Raw genomic sequence first — 24921 nt, forward strand, 5'->3', positions numbered from 1 at the left:
TCCTGAGATGTCAGGAAGGGCGTGATCATCTCTTTTTTAGTGCTTTCACCTCACTTCCTGAGAAGTTGGGGGGGGGGAGGGAGGAAATGATCACCTCCTTTCCTGAGAAGTCAGAGAGAGAATGATCACCTCCTTTTTGGGGTTCTCCACTCCCTGAGAAGTCAGGGATAGACCTGTGATCTAAAACAAAAGAAAGTGGGAGATGTAAAGGGCTGAAACTCTGAGTTGATGCACTGAAGTCAGACAATTGACCACTTAAGGCTAATTACTGATTGGACAATATTCTATTAGCATATGCTTGGAAAATGGCCCTTCCCACTATTCTATGTTGGTTCAATCTTTTAGTGTATACAGAGAATTGTGGGAAGGATTAGGGGATGAAGTAAGACAAGCCAGAGCTACTTTGGAGATGGAGGAGGAAAAGGAAGGTTGTGGAGATCCTGTGTCCATTCTCTTCACTTCTACCCCTAAAGACCAAGAATAAAGACCAAGGACTTTTGTTTATCCTGACTCTGGCTGATCCTAATATATCCAGGGTGCTAACTTGGTCTTCACACAGGCAGACCCACCATCAGTTATTGCAATAGTCCAGGACTGAGGTCATGAGCACCTGCACTAGTGGTCATGATGCTAGAGGAGAGAAGGGAGGTGTATGGGAGAGATATTACAGAGGTTTCCTATTACCTTCAAGATCAAATATGAAATCCTATTTAACCCGTAAAGTCCTTTACAATATGTCCCACCCTCCCAGGCTTCATTATTTTACTCCCCTTGACATACTTTGTTTATGTCATACTGATGTAAATTGTGTCCCCTTTAATCTTTGGGGGGGTTGATATAAATTATGTTCCCTCTGTGGAGAAAGGTGCTCCTGACTCTCAAACCCTCCTGGCCTCTGGGAGGGCACACCCTTCCCAGACAACTCCTAAAATAAGTAATCTCATTCAATTTTTAATTGAATTGAATTGAAAATCAGTCTCACAGATTCATCGAGAGATTGCCCCCCTGCTGGGGACCAAAGACTAAAGAAGCCCCAGACCTCAAAAGGCTAATAAAGATAACTCTGAACCCCAAAGCTTTGCTAAATGCCCTTCTGGACTTAGTCCACTGATGAAGACATTTTCTTCTCAGTGTAAACACATCTTTGCAATAGTCCTGACAGGACCTTGCCCACTAAGAAAGTTGTCTTCTTAGCATAAATAAACTCATTCTTCACCACAAACCTCATGCCTGTATTTCATTGAGGTTTGCAAATTCTTCACTGGCCAAAGGGGATCCAATTGCTCTCTCACCCTCAATTCTCACACCTCATCAATACTTTATATAGCTCTGGCCTGCTTTGCTATCCTTCAAACACCAAACTCCACCTCCAGACTTTTCACTAGCTGTCCCCCATGCCTGGAATGCTTTCTATCCTCAGCTCTGCTGCCTGGCTTCTCTGGCTTTCTTAAGACAGTTCACATGGCATCCTTTACAAGGGACTTTTCCCAATCGTTCCCTTTTCCCTTTTCTCAATGCCTTCCCTCTGAAATAACTTTCCATTTAAACTTGAATGTGCAATTTTTTTATTATACCTTTTTATTTACAAGATATATGCATGGGTAATTTTTCAGCATTGACCCTTGCAAACTCTTCTGTTCCAATTTTTTCTCTCCTTCCCCTCCCCCCCTCCTCTCCTCCCCAGATGGCAGGCAGACCAATACATGTTAAATATGTTAAAGTATATGTTAAGTACATTATATGGATACATATCCATACAGTTATTTTGCTGCACAAGAAAAATCAGACTTAGACATAAGTTAAAAATTACCTGAAAAGGAAATCAAAAATGCAAGCGGACAAAACCAGAGGGAGTAGAAATGCTATGTTGTGGTTCATACTCATTTGCCAGAGTTCTTTTGCTGGATGTAGCTGGTTCTCTTCATTATTGAACAAATAGAATTGATCTGATTCATCTCATTGTTGAAGAGGGCCACGTTCATCAGAATTGATTATCATATAATATTGTTGTTGAAGTATATAATGACCTCCTGGTCCTGCTCATTTCATTCAGCATCAGTTCATGTAGCTCTCTCCAGGCCTTTCTGAAATCATCCTGCTGGTCATTTCTTACAGAATAATGTGCAATTTTTGGCATGTTTTCTTTTGTATTAGAATATGAGCTCCTTGAGGGTGGGGACCTAATTTTGCCTTAATTGGTATTGATAGAAGTTAACACAGTGCTTGGCACATATTAAGCACTTAATAAATGCTTATTGTCTGATTGAAGACTATATCACATGGAATTCAAGTACTAATACTCTACTCATTCATTTTCAGCAAATGTGTCTGCTTCCCTATGATTAGTTTATTGATTATTCAAGAGGATGCATTTTGGCCAGGGGAGTCATCATTTTATGGAGTATAAGAATATGCTATGAAACATCTTATCCCTTTTCTTAGAAAAAATTTATTGGTATTTTGGTTTTTGCATCACCTTCATTTCTGAATATTTTCCACTCCTATTATAACGAAGTCATAACAAAGATCAAGAAGGATAGAAATCAATTCAGCCAAACCAATCAAAACATCAACTTTTTCTGATAATATATGGATTATTACACGTTTACAATCCTTCAGCTCTTAAAGGGATAATAAAGGCATATGTTTCTCAACTTTTCTCCAAAGCTAGAGTGGTATTTTATAATTCCATGAGCTTTAGGGTTTTTTTTTTTTTTTTACTTTTTTAAAAAAATTATTGTTTCCTTTTTCTGCTTATACATGTATACTAATTTTTAAAAATACACACTTTATGAATAATGTTGGGAGAGAAAAATAAGAACAAAAGGGAAAAACCACAAGGAAAAAAGAACAGAAGAAAAAAAAAGTGAACATGGCTTGTGTTGATTTCTATTCATTCTCCATAGTTCGTTCTCTCTCTCTCTCTCTCTCTCTCTTTCTCTCTCTCTCTCTATTACTCTCTTTCTCTGTCTGGATACAGAGGGTATTTTCTATTCAAAGTTTATCGGGATTGCCTTGGATCACTGAACTGCTGAGAAGAACCAAGTCTTTCATAGTTGATCATGGAACAATCTTGCTGTTACTGTGTGCATTGAATTCCCAGTTCTATTTGTTTCACTCAGAATCACTTCATGTAAATTTTTCCAAGCCTTTCTAAAATCAGCTTGTTCATCATTTTTTATAAAACATTAATATTCCATTACTTTCATATACCATAACTTATTCAGCCATTCACCAATTGATGGGCATCTACTAATTTTCTAATTCTTTGCCACCATAAAAGAGCTATTACAAACATTTTTGTATATATGGGTCCTTTCCCTTCCTTTATGATTTCCTTGTGATAGAGGCCCCGTAGTCTCCACCTCTGCTGGATCAAAGGATATGCTATGAGCTTTAGTTTTATTTTTTGTTTTATTTACACTGTTGCAATCATTGTGTTAATTGATTTCCTGGTTCTGCTTATTTCTCTAGTAACAAATTCATATAAGTCTTCTCTACATTTTACATACTCGATGTCCCTTATAGCATTGTAACATTTCATTAACCACATTATGTTTTGCCAGTCCCTAATTGATAGACATCTATTTTACTTCTAGCTCCTTACTAGCACAGAAAGAACTGTTTTGAATTACTTTTTTTTCCTTTTGACTGCACTGAGAAAAATACCTAGCAAATGGACCTCAGAGTCAAAAATTATGGTATTTTAATGACTTTTAAAAATCATAATTCCAACTACTTTCCAGAAGGGTTAGACTAATTCATAACTCTATCTAGAGGGTGTTAGTATGTTTGTCTTTCCACAGCTCTTTCAGTTTCGATTATTGTGAAACCTTAGTATTTTTTCCCTGGTCTTTTTATGTATTTTTCTCTCCCTTGAACTTCCAGAGTAAAGTACAATAAGGAGGGTGCTTTCAGAGGAATACCTTTGAGAAGGGAGTTTCTGAACCTCCAGTTCTTGTATGCTTTCTGCCTTTCTGATTCCTTTTTTATATCAGAGTTCTTTGATACCAAAAATGGATCATTTCTAGCCTTGGAGTTTATCTTGTGGGTAAAGTGTTTTCAGGTTCTTAATCTATGTAATTCCCCAAGAGATCTAGTGTCTCAGTTTGAGAGTTGGGCACTAGTCATCTAATGGGAAATTTCTTTTATAATGTGAAATTTGGAAAAGGAAGAAAACTAAAGGAAGAGACTGTACACCAAGGCAAGAGGAGATCTCAGACCCATAATGGGGCTCCCACAGACTCACACAGGGGTACTTCAATGGTGACAAGAGCCAATTGGGAATTTTGTTAACTACCACTCAGTCCTGAATTACAAGTTCAGGGCAGAGTGAAAAGGAGACCTTCTCATGTATACTTATTATGTATCTAAGTTATATTTTAATATATTTAACATCTACTGGTCATCCTGCCATTTAGGGGAGGGGGTGGGGGGGTAAGAGGTGAAAAATTGGAACAAGAGGTTTGGCAATTGTTAATGCTGTAAAGTTACCCATGTATATATCCTGTAAATAAAAGGCTATTAAATTTAAAAAAAAAAAAAAAAAAAAGAAAAGGAGACCTTCAAAGTAAGATAATAATTTCTCAGTAGCAAAACCCTGAGTGATATGTGGGGGGAAAAAAGAGGAAGTTCAAAAGCCAGCTGCAAAGTAAAATGAGGAGAAAACTCCAGACTAGTTCTGTTACTCTGAAACAGCAGAGCTCTTCATTTGACTGATAAAGCTCTCTCTAAGCTTACTCTTACTCAAGACCCAAACCTAGGTCAGGAACTTGTAGAGCTCAGATCAGGGGAGCAGACATCAGACTTTGCCCTGAAGCAGTAAAAGCCTGCCCCTAAGATTCTAGAATAATACAATATTCAATAAAGCAGCAACAAGATCCATCCAGACCTTCCCTCCAATAGAGTTCAGTCTTAATATTAAGTACTTGGAAGAAAGGGAAAAATAACAACACTGAATTGAGGCAATTCACTCCAGACACACTCCAGACACAAAGAAGGAAATGATTTTAAAACTTCTACAAGTGTTGCCCCAGAGAAAAACATAGTTTGGGGACAAACTCAACTAGAATATTTGGAAGAGATGAAGCAAGAGTTAAAAACTGTTTTTATAAATAGAATGAAAGTATTTAAAGAAAAAATTGGAAAAGAAATGGGAGCCATGAAAGAAAGAATTGAAAAATCTTGTCCCAAAAGGTATAAAACTTTGCTCAAACAACAAAAACTACAATGGATAAAACAGAAGCCAAAGACTTTATGAGATAACAAGAAATATTAAAACAAAATCAAAAAACAAAAAAATGTAAAGTAAAAAAATAAAAAGAAAGAACTGAACTATCTAAAATGGCATGACTAAAATAAGGGCCTAGTATTCATGTATTTGAAGGGATTTTTCCTTTTTAAATATTATTAAATTGAATCATCCTTGTATCCCTTCTTGGAATCTAGTGATTTTTTTTTTTAGATTGATTGTTGTAGTCATTTTTTCAAGGAATTTTAAAGAGAAACTGCCCAGCTCTCCTAAAGCCAGAGAGCAGAGTGGAAACAGAATACACTTATCACCTCCTGAAAGAAACTCCCCAATCCCTACTTTCCCAGGAAAGTTAGAGCCAAAATCCACAGCTTCCAGATCAAAGAAAAAATACAGCAAGGAGAGTCAGAAGCAAAGAATTTAGAATTTAGTTACCAAGGAGCTATAGTCAAGATCACACACTATTTAGTAACCTACCATTATAAAAGATAACAGAACATGAAATATGATATTCCAGAAAGCAAAGGATACACACTTACAACCGAGAATAGTTTACCCTGAAAAACTTAGTATAACTATTTAGTGAAAAAAAAAAAAGGGGGCCTTTAATGACCCATTCCTGATAAACACAGGAGTTAAAAGACATATGAAAGTATAAACACAACTGAACAATCATAAGAGATTAAAAATGTATAAACTGTTTACTTTAAATATGAGAGGAGGTTGCACCCTTCTAAACCTTATCATCATCAAAGTTTACAAAGGAAGTCTAATTAGACAACACTTAAGAGTGCATCCATTATATTTTGATGATCCTGCGAATGAAAAGAGAGGGATTTCTGGGGTTGGGAGGAGGTAAGGGAAAGGAAAATTAGAGAAAATAATATCACATAATCAGAGTATGTAGATAAGGAAAGGGGGAATGGAGGGAGTGGCTGGCACTTGAATTTCACTCTGAACTAACTGGTCAACAGAAGGGAGAACATATATCTATACCCATAGAGCTAGGTACAGAAATACTTTTCACTCAACAGGGAGATAGAAGGGAAAGAGAAGGGGGAATTAGAAGGCGAAGAGATTATGGAAAGGTTTAATTATAAACAAAATAAACTATGATGTACAAAAATATTATACCTCTTTTTGAGAAGGTAAAGAATGGGAATCTCAAGTAGGGACTCATCATGTTATGCCACATTTCCTTTAATTTTTCTACCTCAGTTTCCCTAAACTGTTCTGCCTCAGTTTCCCTGAATTGTTCTGACTCAGTTTCTCTAAATTGTTCTGCCTCAGTCCCCCTGATTGAACCCCCTCTTCCTGACCATTAGAACTGATACAGATTAGGGCTGGGAGCCTTGATTAGCATTCCATAACAGTATTTAGCTCATCTCAGATACCTAGCTGGCACCCTTTATCTCTCCTTCCAGACTTCCTGTCTCTAGCTTGACTACCTACTTTACTCCCTATTTATAGGGATTTATGATCCTTCCTGTCAGAACCAGATTTATGGTCTGTTCCTGGAAATTTCTGCTTACCGGTGCTCTACTCCCCTCCCCACCCCCTGCCTTTGTTTCCCTCTCTGGAATTCTTCACTCACTACTGAATGCTTTGAGACTCAAATCCCATTCAGAATGCTGGGGTCAACATGGATCCTGTTTTGCCCTGAAACAATGTCTCCCTCTCAAATAAAATATTAAAAATTCTTTAATCTCTATCTTGCCTCAGTTTCTCTGGCATTACAATCATTTGGATAATGGGTGAACAAGTTATAATATATAAATGTGATGGAATACTATTATACTGCAAAAATCTGGCCTCAGAAACTTACTAGTTGTATGACCCTGGGCAAGTCACTTAACTCTGTTTACCTCAGTTTCTTCATTTGTAAAATAAGCTGGAGAAGGAAATGACAAACGATTCCAGTAAATTTGCCAGGAAAACCCCAAATGGGATCATAAGCATTGGACAATAAATAATAATATAAATATTATTATATATAATAATAATAATAATATAATAATAATAATAAATATAATATAAATATTATAATAAATAAATAATAAATAAAAAAACAAAAATAAGCAATAAAATAACAATATTATTGATCTGTATTTCTCCTTTGTCTCTTGAAAGAAATTAATAAAGTGCTTTTAAAAAACAATTGTTAGGAATATTTGTGTAGCATAGGTATTTTCTTTTAAAAGTACAATAGAATTATCTTTAAAATTCATCTGGACCACAGGGTTCTCTTGTCCCCCTTACCTCAAACCCCCTTTAGTAGTTCCTTTACAATTGAATCAAAAAAATTTTTTTTTGAGATTGAATAATCTTAATTTGGTATTCTGTTAATTTAGATAATGTATGTATTGGTAGATTTAGTGTTTTGGTAGTATTTTAATGTTCACTATGCTGCCAACCTGCCCACAATAATATTAGTAAATATAAATTTAAAGGCTTTAAATAGAATCCTGGTAAAAATGACTACAACAATCAATCTAAAAAAAAATCACTAGATTCCAAGAAGGGATACAAGGATGGTTCAATTTAATAATATTTAAAAAGGAAAAATCCCTTCAAATACATGATTAGATCCAGAAAAAGCTTATAACAAAATGCGACATTCATTTATATTAAACCTTTAGGATGTTTAAGCATATAAAAAATTTTAAAATATGATAAATTATTTATCTAAAACTAATGTAGCCCCTCATATAAACTTCTATGGATCAGTGAGATAACATCTGGGAGAGAGGACTGTCTTTTGGAGCTACATTGGATTTAGTTGCAGAGAAGATGACATCTTGCTTTAGCAAGAATGGAGCATCAGGAGGAGCTTAGCTGGGAAGCAGCAAGACCAGCTGCAACTGTGGAAATAGGGAAAACAACCCAGAGATTACACTGAAAGGCATATATCCTGGAAAGTCATTGACAAAAACAAAGGTTTCATATACACAAAAATATTTATATATTTTGTGGTAGCAAAGAACTGGAAACAAAGTAAATGCTCATCAGTTGGGCAATAGACAAAGAAATTGTGTTATGTGAATGCCACAGAATATTAGTAAGCTGTTTCTTACAACAAATTGTTTCAACAAATATAATGAATGTAGAGGATTAAAAAATTATGCAAACTGATGCAAGGCAAAGTAATTAAAATTAGGAAAACAATATACACGTTTACAACATTGTGTATGAAAAACAAAAACAAAATGATTGAAATTAAATGTTTCAAACTGATAAAAATCAAGCTTGGATCCAAAGAAGATATTTGAGAATAAACCTTCCTCTGCTCCTTTGCAAAAGTAGGGATCCGTGAATGTGGCATGTTGAATATAACATCAGATTCTTTTTGTACAGCAAAGTAATGTTTTGGTCATGTATACTTATTGTGTATCTAAGTTATATTTTAATATATTTAACATCTACTGGTCATCCTGCCATTCAGGGGAGGGGGTGGGGGGAGGGTAAGAGGTGAAAAATTGGAACAAGAGGTTTGGCAATTGTTAATGCTGTAAAGTTACCCATGTATATATCCTGTAAATAAAAGGCCATTAAATTTAAAAAAAAAAAAAAAAAAAAAAAAGAATATAACATCAGAGTTTTCCAATGTCTTGATTCGTTTTTCTAAATACAAGTGTTTATAAGGAATAAAACTAGTTTTGTAAAATGAAGATCATAATAGGTTGACAGAACATGCTTAGAAATGGGTACCAGTCCATAGGACAGGAACAGACAATTTTCAGGTGAAGAAATTAAAGCCATCTAAAGTCATATGAAAAAAATGCTCCAAATCACTATTAATCAGAGAAATGCAAATTAAAACAACTCTGAAGTATCACCTTACACCTATCAGATTAATGAAGATAACAGGAAAAGATAATAATAAATGTTGGAGGGGATGTGGGAAAACTGGGACACTAATGCATTGTTGTGGAGTTGTGAACTGATCCAACCATTCTGGTGAACGGTGAACTATGCCCCAAAGGTTATAAAACTGTGCATACTTTTTGATGCAGCAGTATCTCTACTGGGCCTGTATCCCAAAGAGATCATAAAAGAAGGAAAAGGACCTACATGTGCTAAAATGTTTGTGGTAGCTCTTTTTGTAGTGGCAAAGAATTAGAAATTAAGTGCATTGATAATTGTGGAAATATATACAGAAGAATGACACATGTTTAAAACATATTGGATTACTTGCCATCTAAGGGAGGGGGTGGGAGAAGGGTGTAAACATTTGGAACGCAAGATTTTGCAAGTGTTAATAATTGAAAAATTATCTATACATATGTTTTGAAAATAAAAAGCTTTAATTTTAAAAAAATTGAGTGCATGCTCATCAATTGGAGAATGGCTGAATAAGTTATGGTATATGAATGTAATGGAATATTATTATTCTATAAGAAATGATGAGCAGGCTGATATCAGAAAAGCCAGAAAAGACTTACATAAACTGATACTGAGTGAAGGGAACAAAACCAGGAGAACATTGTATATAGTAACAGCAAGATTATATAATGATCAACTGTGATGGAATTGGCTCTTCTCAGCAATACAGTGAACATAGAAAATTCTAATAGACTTGGAATAGAAAATGTCATCTGCCTCCAGAGAGAGAAATATGGAGACTGAATGTGGATCAAAGCATACTATTTTCACCTTTGTTTGCTTGCTTGTTCTTGTATTTTTTTCCCTTTTGGTCTGATTTTTCTTGCACAAAATGTGTTTAAAATGATTACACATATTTAACATATGTCAGATTGCTTGCCATCTTGGGGAAGAGGGAAATTAAGGGAGGGAAGAAGAAAAATTTGGAACAAAGAGTCTTACAAAAATGAATGTTGAGACCAGAAGGATGGTTTCAGAAAGGCCTGGAAAGACTAACATGAACTGAAGCTAAGTGAAGTAAGTAGAGCCAGGATGAACATGACAACAAGAAGATTATGCAATGATCAATTCTGACAGTCATGGCTCTTTTCAAAAGCAAGAGGATTCAGGCTAATTCCAATAGATTTGTCATAGAGAGAGCCATCTGCACCCAGAAAGATTGTGAAGAATGAGTGTGGATCACAACATAGTATTTTCACCTTTTTTAGTTTTGTTTGTTTGTATTTTGTTTTCTTTCTCATTTTTCTCCTTTTTCTGATCTGATTTTTTCTTGTGCAGCATAATAAATGTGGAAATATAGAAGAATTGCACATATTTAACTTACATTGGATTATTTGCTTTCTAGGGGAGGTGATGGGAGGAAGAAAGGGAGAAAAAATTTTCATATAAGGTTCTGCAAGGATAAATGTTGAAAACTATCTTTACATGTATTTGGAAAAATGAAATACATCTGAGGAAAAAATTTTAAAAACCAAAAGACTATGATTTCCTTAAGAACAAAGAAAACAAAGAAAAAAGAAATGGGTACTGGTCATACCCAGGCAAAGAAATGAAAATCAGAAATACTTCATTTTGTAATTAGAAATCATAGATTAGAGCAGTCTATGCCTCTTTGACAACCATCCTTCCCTTTTATATGGTTTTACTTTCTCTATATCCTGGAGGTAGAAGAAGGGGCTGGAAATCTGTATCTCTATATCTCTTGGCTGTTTTTCAAACTGCTACATCAGCTCCCACTCTGTGTGGGCCAAAGGTGTCAAACACACAGCCAGTAATACTCCAAGTATAGCATTCACCAGAATAAAACGCAACTGGAAAATAATAAGCAAAATAAATAAAAACACAATTTTGTTGTTTAGTTGTTTTTCAGTCATGCCCAAGTGTTTGTGACCCCTTTGGGGATTTTCTTGACAAGATACTGGAGAGATTTGCCAATTCCTTTTCCAGCTGTTTTACAGATGAGGAAACTGAGGCAAACAAGTTAAGTGACTTTCTCTCACACAGCTAGTGAATGTCTGAGGCAAGATTTAAATTCATATCTTCCTGATTCCATATCCTGTGTTCTATCCACTAGGCCATTTGTCTGCCCCCCAAACACAACAGAACATAGATAATGTTACTATACTGGTTTTTTAAGTGAATGTGTGACTGCACATTTTAGTGGCACCCCCGCCCCACCCTTGCCCTGCTCTATATTCTCTATGGATTTTGCATCTTGATAATCCCTGGGAGGGTAGTGATTAGTGTTATATGCACCTTCTCTCTGAAAAATGAGTCTTCTTCTTCCCCCTCTTCCCTCTTCTTCCTCCCCCTCTTCTTCCTCCTTTTCTCTCTGTCTTTCTCTCTGTTTCTGTCTCTTTCTGTTTCTGTCTCTCTCTCTCTGTCTCTCCCTCCCTTCATCCTTCTCTCTCTCTTTCTCTCTGTGTCTGTGTCTGTCTATATCTGTCTGTCTCTCTCTCTCCTTTTCCATCCCTCACCCTCTTTCCCTATCTTTCTCTGTCTCTGTTTGTCTTTCTGTCTCTCTCGGTGTGTCTCTCCTCTATGTCTCTTTCTGTCTCTGTCTTTCTCCATGCAGGTTGAGATGGTTCTTCTCCCTTCTAAAAAAGGTTTTACATTCATACAATACTTACTATACTTCTCAAAAAACAAATTAATAAATTCCTTTACAAAATATATTCTCCTCCCCCACTACCTGCTCCAAGCAAAAACAAAACAAATAAAAAACTCCAAGATTACTTGTGGTGTTCTCTTCTTTAAAATATAATGGTTCTCTCTGGGAACAGGTTTCTTGGGGAGGTTTTCTGGAGGCAGCCTTAGTTTCAGTTCAATGTAATAATCACCTCAAATACAGCCAGCTGATAAAATCCAAATGTTTATTTCTTATCTCTTTCCAAGCCTGGTTAGTTTTCAGGCCTCTCTCTCTCCTTGGTTCTAAGAGCTCTTGCAGCTTTGTCCTTTGCTTTTGCCTCTGCTTTCTTCAGCCTCAAGCTAGCACAAAGGTGGAAGATGGAATGAATCTGACTCCACCTCCGAGAGTGGGTTTATGGGCTTCCTCCCCAGTGCTCTGTGGCCCTAACAGCTTCTTGCTTATATGAACTCTTTAAAGGTGTGAACACAAGCATTGTTTCTATCAGTTCCACTTAGTACCTTGTTTCAAGTTCTGGCCCATAACATCTCCTTGTAAGATCAGATCAATCATACTGAACCATGCTAAATTAGATAATTATTGTCTCTATCAATTCTAATGACTTAACAGCTTATAAGGATTCTAACAATTACTGACTGTAAAAATATGTCCCTTAACCAAAGTTAATGTGGTAGTGAAACTCTGAACTATGAATATGCAGGAACAGTGTTTATGGGGCACTGGACTGGAATAGTTAACTTGAAGTAATATCTCTACATGACAGCAGGTTGTGATCTAAGCTATCTATAGCTTCTCTTCCACTTCAACAGGTGAGCAGCATTTAGGGTTCAATCTTGGATGTCTCAGAGACATTTCAAACTCAACATATCATTCAGTTATATCCAAATAATCAAAGTTAATATATTATTATTCTGTTACTGTTTTATATGAACACATTAGAATATCATTGTACTATAAGAAATAAGAAAAGGAATTAATTCTTTTCCCGTAATCCAACCTTCTACATGTGTCTTCTACAAAATGTATCTCATGTATCTTCTACAAAATTTCCCTATTTCTATTGAGTACACTACTATTCTATTTTCCTAGGTCCTTAATTTTAACATTATTCCCTATTCTTCATTTTCCCTCACTTCACATGGTCAACAATTGCCAAATATTGCCATTTCTAACTGTACAACTTCTTTCAAATCCATCCCCTTTTCTCTCTTCACACAGATACCACCTTAGTTCACTCTTGCCTAGACTATTACAATGTTTTCCTAATGAGTCACTTTTTCTCAAGTTTCTCCTCACTCTAATCTTTCCTTCACATAGCTGCCAAAGTGATTTTCTTAAATGCAGATCTATGTCCCTCCCTTACTCAATAAAATCTCCATGATAAAATATAAAGTATTTGACACTTAGAAGCCTTCAAATATACTCCTAAGAAAATAAAAAATAGAAAAAACCCATATGTACAAAAATATTTATAGTAGAACTTTTAACTGTAGCAAAAAACTGGAAATAAAATAGTATTATGAACTGATGTTAAATGAAGTAAACAGAACCATGAAAAACAATTTCTACAATAATAATATTATAATGATGAACAGTTCTTGAAAGATTTAAGAAGTCTGAATAACCATTTACAATTCCAGAGAATAATAATGAAGTGTGTTACCTACCCTCTGATAGAATGGTGATAAATTAAAGGTGCAGAATGAGACTTTTTTTGAACATGGAGAATGAGGAAATTCATTTATCAACTATGCATATCTGTTATAAGAATTTTGTTTTGCTTATATTTTTAATGGGTAGGGTAAGTGATGACAGAGAGAAAAATATTTTTATTAATTGAAGAAGTAAATAAAAAAAAGTAAAACCTATAATAACCTCCAAAGAGAACAAAGAAAGGACCCATACGTATATAAATATTTAGAGCTGTTTTTTGTGTAGCGAAGAACTGAAAACAAGTATGTGTCCACTAATTGGAAAATATTAGAATAAATTATGGCATATTAGTCAACAAGTGTATTAAGCACCAACAATATGTAGGCACTGTACTAAGTGCAATGCCATTATGTGAATATAATTGAATATTATTATTATGGAATATTATATCATTCAGTTATATCCAAATAATCATAGTTAATATATTATTATTCTGTTACTGTTTTATATGAACACATTAGAATATCATTGTGCTATAAGAAATAAGAAAAGGAATTAATTCTGAGAAGTCCAGATAAACTTAAGATGAATTGTTACAGAATGAAATTAACAAAAACAGAACAATAGTGAGAAAAAAACAGGAGTAAAATGACTATAGATACCAAAGAAAAACAAATTTGAGACTTAAAAACTCTGATCAATGCAATGAATAGCCACACTTCCAAAGAACTAATGAAGCATGCTACATATCTCCTGACAGAGAGATGATGGATGTGAGGTGCAGATCAAGACATGTTTTGGGGCTTAACCAAGGGGTGAAACCTGGTTTGTTAAAGGGATTGCTTAATTTTTTTTATTTTATAAAATATATGTCTCGGTGATAAAATGATTCTAGAATCAAATAGAAATGCTGTCCACTAATTCCTATGCAAATAACACATCTATAACATCTTCAATGAGATGTCCAATAGAAATCTTAAACTCCAAATGTCTAACAGGGAACTCATCCTTCCTCCAAATTATGCCTTTATCCTAACTTTCCTTTTACTAATAATGATACCATCATGTTCCTGCTTAACCAGTATGATTTTAAGAATTTGCTATTACATTAAATGTCTTATTAGCCTATTCATTTCCCTACTTCTAACTTTTCTCTGATTCTTAAAAATGTAGGGAAAATGCAGAGTAAAAAGATATTTAGCCAAGTGGAGAAATTAGCCAAGATTTATCTGTAGGATACTACAGCCTAATGGAGATCAAGGATCCTCACCTATTCAAGGAGTGGTTCAGAATTGGGAAGAGCAGAAGAGAGGTGAGATCTCTGGAAGTGTCAACCTGAAAGATAAATTAACTATTGAATTACATGCAGATAGGCATCATGGAATTGTAGCAGACTGTGCCCCATTAGCAGCACGCTGCATTACTGAATCCTTGAAAACCATAGATAAAAAAACCTTTTACAAGACAGCAGATATCTGCCTAATGCTAGTGTGCAGTGTGGATAGGGATCTTTACCCATTTCCAGAAAACCCAGTTGCCAATACTGCAAGCAAGTAAGAAAAAAGACAAGGGCAGGGAGAGGAAATTCATCTGGAACCATGGTATCACTCTGCCACTTAAGAATATCAGAAAGAGAAGGTTCCGTAAAACAGCCAAGAAGTAGTAGATTGAATCACCAGATGTGGAAAAAGAAGTTAAGAGGCTTCTCAGTACAGATGGAGAAGCTGTTGATGCCCAATGGGAGGTAATTGCAGGTGATGAAACAAAGGAAACACACAACCAGGTTTCCCTAGCAGGCCAGTGGCCTTAAGCAGGGTGGTAGCTCCTCAGGACCTGACGGGTTTAAGGAGATATTTAATGATATTAGCAGCAGTAGTGAAGAAGAAGAAGAGAGAGATCCTCGATGATGATGAAGATATAAACATCATTGACACTGAAGAAGACCTAGAGAGGCAACAGCAAGATAAGCTTGATGAATCTGATGAACAGTGCCAAGAAAATGAGGAAACAAATCAGATGGTCGTGGGAATTCAGAAGCAGATTGATTAGAAAGGTAAATTCCAAGAGACCAAAGGGAGAGTAAAACGGCAAGAAGACTTCATCATCAAAGGAGAAAATCTGGCACTCAAGACTCCCCTTCAGGCTGTTTTGGTTGAGCTCAAACAGCAAGAAGACCGAGAGAAAAGCAACAGTTCAGTTCCTTGAAGGAACAGCTAGAATCACTCCTGGAGAAATGAGTCCTCTGACTATAAATTCACTGTTGTCCTCATATTGGTAATTGTCTTACATGACATCCTTTGGATCAAGTCCAATATAGATTGGTGATACGGATATTTGATTTCACCATTATTCTTTTGCCTAGTTTGAATTCATCCCATTTCTTTCTCTATAACTGTTTTTTGCTATAAACTTGTACATTAATAAATAAAATGTGTTAAGTAAGGGAAGAGTAGTTGTAGAAGAGTATTGGGATTAATGACTTAAATAGTTCAACCTCTATAATACTAACACTTATGCCAGGGCTTTGCTTCTCAGTATGAAAATTTATTGTTGCCTTGTGGTAAGAACCTACTCATATTTGAGAATAAATGCTGTAAAGCTTGCTTTGGGATACATTTTAGTTTCTTAACTGTTTTAGGTAACTCCTCCTGTGGAGCTGCAAGTCATATATAGTGTTAGATAATTGCCAAAGCAAATAAAAATGACAGTTATTCATATCTGTAAGAACCTACTGAGAATTTATCTCCATTTTTTTTTGCTTTGTTAATGTTGATATTCAGTGGATAATGAGGTTATTTTTATGATATGTTAGAATCTTTGATTTTACATGAGAGTGATAGGCCTTGTTTGGCAACTTTTAAGGCCACATTTTTTTCTTCCCTTTGTGGTTGATAAAACTGCTATTCAGTTTTCTGGTGTTATATACGTTTTTGTACTCTTTGACCCATTTGGAATTTATTATAATAGGGTTCCAAATTCATTCTTCATGTTATGATCTGATTTTTCCAACTATGTTAAAGAATGATTTGACTGCCTTAAAAAAAGTTTCTTTAGGGCTCTTTAGTCCTCTGGCTTCAAAAGAGAAGATAGAAGATACTAATTCTATTTCAGATTGCTGAAGAAAAAGATTCTAGAGACAAGCCTATATGAGAGGAGCTGGCAGTCTCCATTTGTCCCTATCCCCACTTACTACACTAGAAATTTAGGGGAGTATCTCCTTGGTTCTCTTAGCTGAGCTGAGTCCCTTTGGTAAGATCTGAGACTCTCTTAGTTAAGCTGAGTCCCCTTGCTCACAATGAAAGCTCCTTCACTCTATATTGTTTGGCATACATTCTCCTATATATACTTTCTCTGACTTCTATTTTGCTACCAACTTGGATAGAAGAGTTTCTGTGCTAGTTGTTATGTGTGTCCATTGTGGTAAGATTATTCAGTGGGATGGGAGTCAAGCTTTGGATAAAAAGCTTGGGATCTTGCTTCCCTTAAAAATGAAACAGCAATTAGAAGTTAGCTTGAACTAAATAATTACATCCTTTAGACTAGCAATATTTAAGGGAGCAGAGTGATATTATTTTGGCTCAGTCAGTATCCATTCTCTCTGAGGAGAGCAGAGTTGTCTCTGGACCCAATCTTCTTCCTTCCCATTTTGATCAGAATTAAAGTCTCCCTTGGAAAAGGGCTGGGGAAGAAGAGGCTACAGATGTATAGTCTGTCCTCCTTAAAGCCACACAATGATATATCCATAATACATGTGGGGATAGCCCTCACCAGATGAGCATTAAACATTCTATTTGACTACTTCTATTGCCTTTGTATGCTTACAATCATCTGCTGACTGTATTCTCATCCTTCTTCACTTCAAACACATTTTAAAGTCTTTCTTTGAATTTTTAAGGTTTTTGAAGTTGATTTGCCCCTATATTGATGTGCCAAATGTATTGTCTTCCCCATCCTTCATAGTAAAAAGAATATGTTATAAAAACCTGTGCAGATTTTTTTTTCATCTTTTGTCTTCTTCCTCCTCCCAGTCTCACTCTTAGATTCTTTCAGGATGAAGATATTTAATCTATTCATAATGATAATGAAAGGTGGCTTAGGCTACTTGACAATGAAAGGCATAGTAGATAAAAAGCTGATCTAAGAGTCAAGAAAATCTGAGTTCATATCCTGATTGTATGACCCTAATCCTCTAGGCAACTCTCAAGGAATATATGTTGCAGAGAAGATGCCAAGGTACATTGATAATAGGAGATTCCCCACATGAGAGTTCTCTATACCAATAAAATTATAAGGGACAGCTAGGTGGCACAGTGGATCAAGGGCCAGCCCTAAAGTCAGGAGGACCTGAGTTCAAATTTGATCTAAGATACTCAACACTTCCTAGCTATGTGACCCTGGGCAAGTCACTTAACCCCAACTGCCTCAGCAAAAAAAAAAAAAAAAAAAAAAAAAAAAAAATTTAAATTATAATTCCAGATCCTGTTTTTCTCTCTCTAATCTCAGAAAAGTCCTACCTATCTTTCCTTATAAAAAAAAGTCAAAGGGATATAAGTACAAGCACCCATCCCTTATATGGTCACTGCAGAAAGGAAAGGAACACCCAGAAACCCTTTTGAATCCCCATCTCCAAGTTCTGGCCTACGTTCTTCCTAATGCTTCAAATGCCAATCTAGTATTTAAAATGTAAACTCATTCACATATAATATTTCATAAATTTGTCATAACTTGACTCATTTGCCTCCACCTAGAGTTTAAACTCTGGGAAAATGCTCAATCTATGCTTCATTTCCCTTTTAGATTATTATCTCCTTTCACATGACCCCAAAGGAAAACACTCTTGTTAAAAATTAACAAAAATGTACTGCATGAAATCAGAATTAAAAGATACAGCATTAAACTTCTAAACAACTGGGACCCACCCTGGCAGGTAAAAGGTGTGCAATCTCTATCCAATCTCATCCAGGTATTACCAGCCTCCTCAGGTGATTTGTAAGTTTTAATTTATAATCATGTCAAGATATGACAAATCAGATAGATACAGAATTAATTGGAGGCAATCTCAGAGGGAAGGTGAGGGATGGGGGTGGGAGGGAATCAGGAAAGGCTTTTTGCAGAAGGTAGTTATTTGAAATTAGATCTTGAGGGAAACCAGAAGGAAGAAGTGAGGAGGAAGAAAGTCAAAAGTCTGGAGCACAGTCAGTGAAAAGGTATTGGGAAGGATGATATTGGGAAACACAAGTTGTGTCCCAAGAAGATTTAGAAGGTTAATATTGCTAGATCGTGGAGTATGTGGAAAAGAACAAAGTGTAAGAAAACCTTAGAAGAAGGGTTTTAAATGTCAAATAGAGGACTTTATTTTTGGTCCTCAAGGTATATATAGCCACTGGAGTTTTTTGAGTGGAGGAATTACATGTTCAGATTTAACTTTAGGAAGATTTCTTTGGTAGCTGAGCAATGGATGTATTACAGTAGAGGGATTCTCAAGGTAGGGAGACTAGTTAGGAGACTATTCCAATAGTGCATGTGAGAGATGTAAGGACTTGTGCCAGAGTGATGGCTGTGTCAGAGGAGAGAAGGGTTTTGCAAAGATAGAATCATAGTTTTGTTTATCCTTTCTGTACCCTTGGACTCTATCATCCTTTTCATCTTGCTACTTCTTTTTTTTTTTAACTTTAATTTTTAAAAAAATTTTAATTTTTTTTCTTTATTAAAGCTTTTTATTTTTCAAAACATATGCATGGACAATTCTTCAACATTAGCCCTTGCAAAACCTTGTGTTTCAATTTCCCTCCCCTTCCCCCACGCCCTCTCCTAGATGGCAGGTAGTCCAATACATGTCAAATTTGGTAGAAATATTTGTTAAATTCACATGTATTAGACTACCTGCCATTTAAGGGAGGTAGTGGGGGGAAGGAAGGATAGTGGGGGGAACAGAAGGCTTTGGAAGGTCAGTGTTGAAAAATCACCCATGCATATGTTTTGTAAATAAAAAGCTTTAATTAAAAAAAATATATGTTAAATCCAATATATGCATACATATTTATACAATTATTGTGTCACACAAAAAAATCAAATCAAACCAGTTTAAAAAAAAAAAGAGAAGAAAAATAAAATGCAAGCAAATAAAAGAGTGAAGATGCTCTCTAGATGTAGATGGCTTTCTTCAACTCTGAAAAATTTTGGTTTAAATCGTCTCAATGTTGAAGAGAGCCACGGCCATCAGAATTAAATGTCATATAGTCTTCTTGTTGCCATGTATAATGATTTCCTGGTTCTACTCACTTCACTTAGCATCAGTTCATGTAAGTCTCTCCAGACCTCTCTGGAATCATCCTGCTGGTCGTTTCTTACACAACAATATTCCGTAACATTCATATACCACAATTTATTAAGCTATTCTCCACCTGATGGGTAGCCACTCAGTTTCCAGTTTCTGGCCACTATAAACAGGGCTGCCACAAACATTTTTGCACGTACAGGTCCCTTTCCCTTCTTTAATATCTCTTTGGGATATAAACCCAACAGAAACACTGCTGGATCAAAGGGTATGCACAGTTTGATAACTTTTTGAGCATAGTTCTATGTTGTTCTCCAGAATGGCTGGATGTGTTTGCAACTCCACCAACAATGTACCAGTGTCCCAGTTTCCTCACATGCCCTCCCACATCCATCATTATCTTTTCCTGTCATCTTAGCCAATCTAAGAGGTATGTAGTGGTAGCTCAGAGTTGTCTTAATTCTATTTCTATGATCAGTAGTGATTTGGAACACCTTTTCATGTGGCTATAAATAGTTTCAATTTCTTCATCTGAAAATTGTCTGTTCATATCTTTGACCATTTTTCAATTGGAGAATGGCTTGGATTCTTATAAATTAAGAGTCAATTCTCTATATATTTTAGAAATGAGGCCTTTATCAGAACCTTTGAATGTAAAATTGTTTTCCACCTTGCTTCTTCTTTAGATGTTCATAACAGGATTCTATCCTGATCTTTCTCAGACTTCTCTGACAGTTCCTTCTCAGTTTCTTTTGATGGATCTTCATCCAACCTAAGGTGGATTGCACTCACCTTACAAGGTGGACAAGGAAAACAGATTTCATGTGATGCTTATAAAGTCAAAGGAGAATGATCAACAGTGTCAAATGCTCTAGAGAGGTCAGGAAGATGAGGACTGAGAGAAGGCCAGTAGATTGAGCAATAAAGAGTGCACTGGTAATCCTATTTCAAGGTCTTCTTACACTTTATTCTCTTTCATATCCTCTATGATCTGGCAATGTTGACCTTCTTTATGTTCTTGGGACACAATTTCTATTTCCCAATACCATTCTTCCCAATACCTTTTCACTGATTTTTGTCCAAACTTGTAACTTTCTTCCTCCTCACCTCTGCCTCAAGATCTCCCTCAAGACCTAAGTCTTCTTAACTTCTTAAAAATCTTGAGAGAAAAAATGCATTCCTACATCAATTCTTGTTACCTTTGGAAGTCCTTTCTGTTATCTAACCTTTTCCCTTCTGCTGAAATGTTAGTCTCTTTCTCCTTTCTGCCCTCCATTGAGATGAGAAAGTGTAGCGCCTCTCCTGTCAGAAACCTAAAACCTCAAAATTTATGTGTAGAGCCAACAATAGGAACTGAAGGGAAGTGTGAGTCAAATTGCTAGGTGGTTTTCACTCAATTAATGCTAATTCACCAAGATGATATGATATGAAGTTAGGACTTGGGAAATCTGGGTGCTTCTAGACTTTCAAAAATTTAAACATGATTTTAAGCATGTCACTTCCCTTCTCTGAGCCTCAGTTTCCATATGGGTAAAATGAGTAAAGTGGGAATTTTAGTCATTTTCAATTGTGTCTGACTCTTTGTGACTCCATTTGGGGTTTTCTTGGCAGAAATGCCACAGTGATTTACCATATCCTTCTCCTGCTCAAATTACAGATGAGGAAACTGAGGATTAAGTTGTCTGCCCAGGGTCTGCCAAGTAGTTTCTGAGATCAGACTTGAACTCAGGAAAAAGAGTCTTCCTGATTCCAGACCCAGCCCTCTGTGTCTTATGGCACCACTTAGCTGCCCTTTCTGAACATAAGGGATGACCCTTCTCAGGGCCTTAGAGCTCTCTGAGAAGAGTGATATACTATTTATATAGTGATACCTACCCTACCACTGAATTTTGACATTTCAAGCAGCTGAGAACAGGGAAGGTTCTTGGGAGGAAGGAAAAAAAAAGAAGAGGGGTGTTATATTGTAATTGAAGGCATGCTGAAGTAAACAAGAATCATGAATTTCTCATCCTAGCTCTATCACTAATTTGTTTTTAAAAACTTTTTTCCTCTATCATTTTTCCCATAATAGTATTTATTTTTCCAATTACAAGATAGTTTTCAACATTTATTTTCAACATATATTTTATTTTGTAAGAAAACAAAGTTTTCTCCTGTTCTCCCTTACCTTTCCCTCCCCAAAACAGCAAATATAGATTCTACATGTACAGTCATTTTAAACATATTTCCATATTAGTCATTTTGAAAAAGAAAAATCAAAACAAAAGGGAAAAACCACAAGAAAAAGCAAACAAATACTATATTTCACGTTGCATTTAGTCTCCATAGTTTTTTCTCTGGATGCAAATGAAATTTTCCATCTTAAGTCTTTTGGAATTGCCCTGAATCATCTCATTGTTGAGAAGAGCTACATCCATCAGAATTTATCAACATGCTGAGTGAAATGAGCAGGACCAGGAGATCATTATATACTTCAACAACAATACTATATGATGACCAGTTCTGATGGATCAGGCCATCCTCAGCAACGAGATCAACCAAATCATTTCTAATGGAGCAGTAATGAACTGAACTACCTATGCCCAGAAAAAGAACTCTGGGAGATGACTAAAAACCATTACATTGAATTCCCAATCCCTATATTTATGCACACATGCATTTTTGATTTCCTTCACAAGCTAATTGTACAATAATTCAGAGTCTGATTCTTTTTGTACAGCAAAATAATGTTTTGGTCATGTATACTTATTGTGTATCTAAGTTATATTTTAATATATTTAACATCTACTGGTCATCCTGCCATCTAGGGGAGGGGGGGGGGGGGTAAGAGGTGAAAAATTGGAACAAGAGGTTTGGCAATTGTTAATGCTGTAAAGTTACCCATGTATATATCCTGTAAATAAAAGGCTATTAAATAAAATATATATATATATATATATATTTAAAAAAAAAGAATTTATCAACACATAATCTTGCTATTATTGTGTATAATGTTCTCCTGGTTCTGCTCACTTCACTCAGCATCAGTTCATGTAATTCTCTCCAGGCTTCTCTGAAATCATCCTGCTGGTCATTTCTTATAGAACAATAATATTCCATAACATTCATATACCATAACTTATTTGACTATTACTCAATTTCCACTCAATTTCTAATTCCTTGCCACCACAAAAAGAGCTACTCCAAACATTTTTGCACATATGGGTCCCTTTCTCTTCTTTAAGATCTCTTTGGGATACAGACCCAGTAGAATCACTGCTGGATTAAACAGTATGCACAGTTTGATAGCCCTTTGGGCATAGTTCCATCCCTTCCAACATTTATCATTATCTTTTCCTGTCATTTTAGCCAAAATGAGAGGTGTGAAGTGGTATCTCAGAGTTGTTTTAATTTGCATTTCTCTGATAGTGATTTAGAGCATTTTTTTCATATGATTATAAATAGATTTAATTTCTTCCATCTGAAAATTGTCCATATCCTCTGACCATTTATCAATTGGGGAATGACTTGTATTCTTATAAATTTGACTCAGTTCTCTATGTATTTTAGAAATGAGGCTTTTATCAGAAATACTGGCTGTAAAAATTGTTTCCCAGCTTTCTGCTTCTCCTCTAATCTTGATTACATTGGTTTTGTTTGTGTCACTAACTAGTTGTGCAATTTTTGACCAAGCAAAATTTTCCCTTCTGAGTGCTTTAGGCTCCTTATCTCTAAAATGAGCATGTTGGATTAGGAGGTCTCCTAAGGCTACTTTGAGCACTAAAAGAAGCTGCATGATAGAACAGGTAGTAAGCTGACTTTGAAGTGCAGGAGACTTAGGAAGATCTGTCTGTGACACAAGCTTTCTGTTTGACTTCTTGTTGCTCTAGGCCAGTGGTTCTCAAACTTTTGTTCTCAGTATCTTCATGTTGTTAAAAAAAAATATATCGAGGATCTGTTCAAAGAGTTTTTGTTCACATGGATTATATTTATAGCTATTACTATATTAGAAATAAAAAATAATTTTGAATTTGTAGACCCTCTGAAAGTGTTTCAGAGACCCCAACAATTCTTTGGACTACACTTTGAGGACCACTGCTCTAGGCGATTCTTCTAGGACTGCAAGATGAAGAATGGATGTCTATCCACTTGATACATTTTTCCTTGTATCAGTGAAGAGGGCAGCTGGGTGACACCTAGTACACAGAGACTTCGATCTGGAGTCAGAAAGCATCTGCACTTACTAGATATGTGACCTCCAGCAAGTCCCTTAATCCTGTTTGCCTCCATTTCCTCATCTGTAAAATGAGCTGGAGAAGGAAATGGCAAACCACTACAGTTTCTTTGCTAATAAAACCCATTTGGGGTCATGAAGAGTCTAAAAAACTGGAAATGACTGAACAATATCAGTGTAATCTCAAATCTGGTCTCAATAAAAGTCCATGACTTCAAATGACTACTTGACAGTAAAGACTGTATGTGTCTTATTCATCTTTGTTCCCCTACAGTGTGGAACACGACACCTCCCACATAGTAGGTAATGGTTATTTTAGAACATGAAGGCATTTTTATTTCTGGTCTGGCATGCAGTTCAAAATCCTAGCCAGCGGGTGGCAGTGCCTCTTTAAAAAAATCCCAAAATCCAAAAAAAGCAGAACAAGCTCAAAAAAAAAAAAACAAAAAAAAAAAACAAAAAAAAAAAACAGCAAGATAAATTTTAAATTTTGGATGAAAACAGGTATTTGAAAATGACCCAAAGGTACAGACCTTTGGAAAAGCCAGTCTGTTTCCTTACCAGCCAATTCAATCTTTCATCTTCAGCTTGGTGCTGGCTGATCTGAAACTGGCACTCACCTTTCCTTCTTGGGCAGCTGGGTATGCTCTGAATTTCCCCTTTGCGGGGTATTCTCTACAAGGTGGTTCTGACAGTCACTGTCTTTAATGAGCAAACTGAATTAACATATTTCTTCACTACCTGACCAAATGGTTTATGTGTAACTGGTGCCCATGAATTGCCCTCTTGACTATTTTCCCATGAGTGCACAAGGTAGAAAAATGAGAGGTAGATGAGCTGGATGCCGAGTATCACCGATTCCCTTTCTCCCGTGACAAGGAAGAGGAAAATCAATGTAATCCACAAGATTGAGTAGCTGGAATAAAGAAATTGCCATAAATAAGTCTCAGGACCTTTCTGTTGGAGGAAGATTTATCCTAAGATTTGGCCATGAAAAC

The 24921-nt window shown here is 35.8% G+C and overlaps 1 pseudogene; it reads left to right on the plus strand.

The window, feature by feature from the left end:
• The window catches only part of LOC100921527, a 30786-nt pseudogene extending 14954 nt beyond the window's left edge, over positions 1-15832 (plus strand).
• Positions 15833-24921: the final 9089 nt, after the last annotated feature.

The sequence above is a fragment of the Sarcophilus harrisii genome, chromosome 4 (genome assembly GCF_902635505.1).
Source record: "Sarcophilus harrisii chromosome 4, mSarHar1.11, whole genome shotgun sequence".
Taxonomy (NCBI): domain Eukaryota; kingdom Metazoa; phylum Chordata; class Mammalia; order Dasyuromorphia; family Dasyuridae; genus Sarcophilus; species Sarcophilus harrisii.